Here is a 7,690-nt window from a genome sequence, read left to right as displayed (position 1 = left end):
CATTTGTGGAAATGTCTGCTTGATGGGGGCAGACTTGTTAGACTGTTGGTCTAACAAATTTTTGTGTCTAAACCAACTGACAGTATAAACTGGTTACATTCAAATGTCAACTGTCAAAATAGAGCTGTCACAAAAACAATTTTTGATAAAAGCAAATTGGTTGTTTGACATAACTTGATTTTTTTTTTTTTAACTTGACTGTCTTTTTTTTTTTTTTGACTGACAATTATGGAAATCAAAGCTCCAAAGTCAATTGGAGCTAACAGGATGATATGATAAAAAAAAAAAAAAAAAACCCTAACATAAAATCAGATTACATTAATAGAGAAGTATCCAAGACAAAGAAACTGAGAGACTTGTAATGTTCTGTCCACTTAAATTTCACCTTGAGTGTTATATAAATTATCCTTAGAGCCATACTTTATCAAGGACATTGATAAGTTGAAGAACATCCAGGAGAGAGAGACTAGATTAGAGAAGGGACTGGAGACTTTACAAGGGTCATTTGAAAGAATGTTGACCTAGAGAAGAGAAGACTCAAGAGCCTCTGTGGATGTAATAATTATTTCCAAGAACTTGAAGGAGTCTACCCATTGATGAACAATAATTTATTAAATTCCTACTATGTGCCATGCTCTGTGCTAGGTACTAGGGATATAAATTTAATAAATCAAATAATCACTAAAATAAACTTATAATCAAATAACTAAGATGAAAATGACATATACATGTTCATATATAGATGTGTACATATTAAATAACTATGGAAACAAATACAAATAAATTCATTAGCTTTATTTGGTTTGGTCCTAGAGGATAGAATTAGAAACAATGTGTGGAAATTGAAGAGAGGCAGATTAGACTTGATTTCAGTAACTAAAGTAATTCAATAGTTTAATGGGTTACTTTGAGAAAGAGTAAGTTCCTCATCATTGGAAGCTTTCAACTGGTGTCCTGGATGGTCAAATGTTGAGGATGTTGTATAGAAAGGAATGTGTAGGAAGGAAAGAAGAAAGGAAAAGGAAGAAGGAAGGGAGGGAGGGAGAGAGGAAAGAAGGAAAGGAAAAGATGGGAAGAAGGAAGAAGAGGAAAGGAGGAGGGGGAAGGAAAGAAATATTTTTAAAGCATTTTACAAATTGATCTTATTTGATCTTTGTAATGACCCTGTGAAGTAGATACTATTATTCTTTTTATTTTACAGTAAGGAAAAGTGAGACAAACAAGTTAAGTGGCTTGCTCAACAAACTAGCAGTATAATTTGTCCAGGGTGCTAGAGCTGCTAAGTGTCTAAAGCCATATTTGAATTCTGGTCTTCTTGGTTAGACTTGGTCAGGGGTCCAGTGTTCTACTGAGCCACCTGATTGCCTCTAGAAAAGATTCCTCTTCGTGTTTGGATTATGCTAGATTTCTCTGAAGTCCTTTTAACTCTGAGATTCTGTGATTTAATCAAAAGGTCTACTTAATATGGGCATGTGATATGTATCTATGTACATACATACATAATATAAAATATGTATATATGTATACATATAGTTAAAGATATAAAGAGAATATATAATTAGCAATGTAACATACAAGATAATATATATCACCATATAAATGTAATATAATATATAGTAAAACATGGAGTTTGGATTAATTTTGAAGTAACAGGTACTAGCATCAGAAGTGACACTTCAGATGAGAAGTCCATTCCAAAACTTCACTTGTGGAGTATCTCACATATTGAAACCATATTGAAATGAAATTCTTATGGCAGAGAGTTAAATATAATGCAAAGAAAGCCACAACTCTAATTTAGCTGCCAAAAGTCATCGACAGGCTTTGAAAGTGATCTATTTTTTTTTTCTGTTCTATTCTTCATGTGCCACATGCAACAAAATGCTAGAGTAGGAGTGGGATGGGGGGGGGACTGTTGACTGCAATGCATTTCTTCAAGAGGAGACTGGCAGACTGGCTAAAATTTTCATTTATAATCCTAATGTTTTTGTAAGACAATCATCTAGTTGTTTAGTCTACATTAATTCTAAACATCTGGGCTGTCGGAAATGTCTGGATGACTGACTACATTTTTCTCATGGTCTGGATGTTTTGGTAGACATTGCCATCTTACCATAGCAAAATATAACCCAGGTAAAATAGGATATGTGTCAGGGAGAGAAGCAGATAAAAACTGCCCAGAATCTAAAGCCATTTCCTTTTTGCTCAGAACATAGAGTTTTCCTGTTTTACTTTAAGTAACCAGATCCTTTGCCTTGGGGAAGCCTATCTACAACTCTGCATTTCTACTACTCTGATGACTTACACAGCCACCTGTGAGAAATGGAAAGTCAAATGCGGAGCAGAAGTTGGACCTACAGTAATGTTTGGGATAAATAGAATGGGATGAGAAGAATATCTCAACAGCCTTCTCCCCTGGAGCTTATCCTTTCACCAACCAGGATGCTTCACTCAGCCTTTGAACGCCCCAGTTCAAGGCATTACACAATTATCAAGACATATCCAAACTCTTCTAGGCAGATGGAATATAGTAAATTTACTAATCTAGTAAATGATAAACCCAAAGATCCAAATTTTTTGGAATCAAAATTTGTTATTTGACAAGATCTTCTGGGAAAACTAGAAAACAGTATGGCAGAAATTGGGTATAGACCAATACCTCACACTGTACACCAAAAAAGGTTGAAATAGGTACATGATTTATACATAAAGGGTGATACCATAAACTAATTTAAAGAGAATAGAAAAGTTTATCTCTCAAATTTTATGGATAAGGGAAGAATTTAGGACCAAAGAAAATATAGTAAGCATTATAAAATGTAAAATAGTTAATTTTGATCACATAAAATTAAAAGTTTTTACATAAACAAAACCAAACTGTTTGGTTTTGGGGAAATTTTTTTTTTGCACTAAGTACTTCTGATAGAGGCATCATTTCTCAAATATATAAAGAACTGAGTCAAATTTATTAAAATACAAGTCATTTTCCAATTGATAGTCAAAGGATAAGGACAGGCAGTTTTCAAAAAAGTCAAAGCTATGTAGTATCATATAAAAATGTTCTAAATCACTTTTGATCAGAGAAATGCAAATTAAAACAATTGGAGTACCATCTTATCCCTATCAGAGTAGCTAACATGACAAAAAGGAAGATATTAGATGTTGAAAAAGTTGTGGAAAAACTGGGACACTAATGCCTTCTTGGTAGAGTTATGAACTCATCCAACCATTCTGGAGAGCAATTTGGCACTATGCCCAAAAAGGTATAAAACTGTGCATACCAGCAATACCACTGCTAGGTCTAAATCCCAAAGATATCCAAAAAAGGGGAAAGGACCTACGTGTAAAAAGTATTTATAGCAGCTCTTTTTGTGGTGGCTAAGAATTGGAAATCAAAGGAATGCCTATTGGGGAATGACTAAATAAACTATGGCATATGATTGCAATGAAATATTATGCTGTAAGAAATGACAAAATTGAATGATTTCAGAAAAACCTGGAAAGAGCTGAATTGATACCATAGTTAAATAAACAGAACCAGAAGAAAGTTTTACATAGTAACAGTAATATTGTTCAATGAAGAATGTTGAACCTGTAATTCAGCAATACAGTGATCCAAGATAATCCCAAAAGACTAACGATAAAACATGCTATCAGCTTCCAGAAAAAAGAACTAATATTGATTGCTGACTGAATTATTCTATTTTACTTTCTTTTTCTTTTATTTGAGTCTTTTTGTACAAAATGACAAATAAGGAAATGTTTTACATAATTGTATCTATATAACATATAGATCTGATTGCTTATATTTCAGGGAGGGGTGAGAGATGGGAGATGGGAAGGAATTGAATTTGCAACTCAAAATGTTAAATAAAAATATTATTAAAATTAAAAAATAAAGAATTGTGTTATTGTGTAATCAGGTGTTAACATGATTTGCCTAGGGTTACCTAACAAATATATGCCAGCAATTGTCTTGAACACAAGTTTTTCTAATATACAGGTTAGAAAAAGCTTTTTTTTTTTTTTTTTTTTTTTTTTTTTTTTTTTAAGGGAAGCTAGGTGATGAATGGGTACAACATCAAATGTGGAGTCAGGAAGACTCATCTTCCTGATTTCAATTCTGGCTTCACACACTAGTTGTATAACTAGTCATTTAATATTATTTGCTTCAGTTTCCTCATCTGTAAAATGAGGTGGAGAAGGAAATGATGAACCATTCTACTGTCTTTTCCAAGAAAACTCCAAATGGAGTCATGAAGAGTTAAACATGACTGAACCACAACTTTGTTTAATTTGAATTCTGAATTGCTCAATGTCAGAAATTGTTTCTTCATCCCCTCATTCTAAGGCATTATTTTGTTTGTAATGGATACAAAAGATATCACCTTCATAGGCATATAACCTGATCAATTTTTATGCTCAATCTACCATCACCATCACCACTAATTGGGCAAAGATAATTGAAATTCCTCAGAACTCTTGCACAAATTTTGATTTAAGGATCAACTTGTCTTCCTTCATTTTAAAGATAGAGAAATAGAGGGCAACTTGACATGAAAATCAAAGAAAGTAAGTTAGCCTCAAACTAGAATTAACTGAGGCTTCTTTCTTTCTACAATCTCTATGAATTCCAGAGTCATCTGCTTTCATTCCAACACTAAATCTCAGAGGTCTACAATTCTTAACATTGCTTTGTATTTACTATAAAAATGTTTTCTAAGCATGTGTCTTTCTAACACTGATATTTGTCTGGTAATTCTATATACTTGGGAATCATGGAACACACATCTTAATGAAAGCATGGATGGAAGTGATATAGAGGGCAATGGAAAGATCTTGGAGGCGGAAGTTACCATCAATGATTTCAAAGAGAAGTGGGTCTAAGGGATCTTATTAAGGACTAGTATAACTGAAAAAGGAGGTATCCTGCTCATGAAATAAAAGCGATCAACCCAGATAATCAACAAGCACTCATTAAGTGCCCAGTATAAGCCAAGACAGGGCATTTAAATGGTGTCATGAATAGAGTTGCCAGGTCTGGAGAGAGGGAGACTCATCTTCCTGAGGTCAAAGCCTCAGACATTTACTAGGGTGTGACCTTGGGCAAGACACTTAACACTCTTTGTCTCAGTTTCCTCATCTGTAAAATGAGTTGGGGAAGGAAATAGCAAATCAGTCCAGTATCTTTGCCAAGAAAACCCCAGAGATCACAAAGAATCAGACAGACTTTATACATATAAAGATACATAAAATATACATCTATACATACATATAAAGGTATGTAAATTACATATCTTTAAATTTATATGTTCTTTTCCTATTTAGAATGTGAGCAGCTTGACAGGGACAGTTTCATGTCTCTGTTTGTATCCCCAGCATAATGTAGTGCTTGACACATGGTAGATAGACAATGTTTGCAAGTCAACTAAAGGAATTGATAATTTTTGAAAGGGTCAGAGTTTGCGGCTTAAATTGAAAAAAGTTACATGTTATTATTATTATTTTTGCAAGGGTAAGGAGAAGAATAGGATTTCCCAAGTCCCTTGACCAGTAATTTGAGGATAAATTATCCCCAGAGGATTTAACTAGGGAGCTGCAAGAGAAAGGCACTAGTCTAGGCTTTCAAATCCTTTACCATCTTAAGGGCTGAAAGCATATTCTGGAGGACTGTGAATTGCACCTAAGCCACAAAATTCCATGACAGTGAAGTAGATTATGGTTCTTAATCTTTTTCCACTTGAGACTCCTTTTTGCCCCAGAAATTTTTATGCAATCTTCAGCATATAGGTATGTAAAATTGATATGCAAATCAAACATTTACTCTTAATAAATCATAATTTCATGACCCCCACATTGAGTTACATGATCCCTTCCAGTAAAGTCATGATCCACAATTTAAAAAGCTTTGAACTAAAGAGGGTTTAGTATCAGGACTTTGAGGATTTAGTATCAGGACTTTGAACAGAGTCCTTCACCTAGAGTTCATGAACATTTTTTTTAAGTATATTTTGATATTATTGGCTTCCTTTGTAATTTTATGCATTTCATTTTATGCATTTGAAACATTTTTTAGTGTTAAAATCTGGATTTGCCAGATTTCCCAAAGAGTCTATGACACTCACAAAAGGCCAGGATTCTCATGTATGTATGTATGTATAAATGTGGTATATGTATCAATTTATCCATCTGTGTCTCTTTATTCATATCTCTATCAATCTACCTATCTATCCACTTATCTATATATCTCTTATGTATCCATCTATCTGTCTATATTTGACGACATTTCTATAACTGGCAATTCTTAGAATCAGGATGAAATATAAATGTAGTGTGCTTTCTAGAGCCCCCAAGTTGAGTGCCAAAATGTAGTGTCCAGACTAGCTCTCTCTGTAGGATCTTGGGACCAGCCCGAATCCTTGGTCTTAGGAGAGGAGTGACGAGGTGGGGACCCATGTGGGTGGTCAAACATGGAGTCTGTTTATTTCAAATTCTCTCAGCCCAAAATATCTTAGTAAAATTACATCACCACACATACTGAGCATGTGCTAACTCTAGAATGATTATATCACTACAACACACTGGGCATGTGCTAACTATAAGCATCCTGCTATTATTATGTAAATGCATCTTTTACTGCAATTATCTCTGCTTCAAGTAGAATACAGATCATCACACACCCTCTCAGGAAGGCTGAGATGCCCCAAGGGGAGATGAGAGTCAAACCAGACATTGTCAGCAGGTTCCCTCTGGGCTGAAAGATCTTATACCTCACTGAGAGTTCCCCCATAGTCTGTGGCCCTCTACGTATAAGATTCCTTGTAAACATTCATTTCTTATTGGGTCTCTCCCCTTTACTCTCACTTATTTTGACTGTAATCTCTGATAGTAAAATCCCTTTTAGATATTTGAGGAAATGATGTGCTATTATTACAGAGTAAGGATAGAGGAAACAGTAAATCCTGTGTTTTTTTTTTTTTTTTTTTTCTATGAGAGACCTGAAATTTAACAAACCCTAGTAAGAAGTGATGGCAGCTAGAAAGATGAATGAGAGTACCAGTGATTCAAGATCTAAGCTTGCAGTTAAGGGAAAAAAAGTGTGGTCAAGGGGATTCCATAGGCCCTTATTGCCCTAATTCTCAAATTTCATTCTAAAGTGATCTGAGGGCAGGTTCTGGACCACTGATGCTGAAGCATCTCTGAATGTACATAAAATCACTACAAAGATTTGTTAACCTCTGAACAAAAGATCCCATATGAATGGTATTGTAAGTGATTTCATTATGAAATCTTTTGGCCTTTGTGAGATGATAAAGGTCAAATACAAGTTGAAATACAAAAGAGAGCTAATTCTTCAGATCAATCATAACTGCTTCATAGAACTATTACTAAGGAAGATGTGTCCAGAGTTTTGCCTCAAGGCATTAAAATCTCATTGATAATGACAGTACTTAAATCCTTTTCACTTAGAAATAATTGATTTTAGCATCTAATTAGCAATAATTAGTTAAAATAGAAAGATAAAAGAGAATGGACTTCCTTCCCTTGGTAGCTGTATCTTAGAGGACCCAGCACTGGTCTCATGGTATCAAAGGTTCTTTTCCATAGGTGAAGGACTCCTTTTTTGTGTGTTAAAACCACTTTTGCAGTCTGGTGATAAGCCTATGGAAGCTTTCTCAAAATAAAATTT

The sequence above is a fragment of the Antechinus flavipes genome, chromosome 2, assembly GCF_016432865.1.
Source record: "Antechinus flavipes isolate AdamAnt ecotype Samford, QLD, Australia chromosome 2, AdamAnt_v2, whole genome shotgun sequence".
In the NCBI taxonomy this organism is placed as follows: Eukaryota; Metazoa; Chordata; class Mammalia; order Dasyuromorphia; family Dasyuridae; genus Antechinus; species Antechinus flavipes.
Note: the sequence above shows the minus strand (reverse complement) of the source record.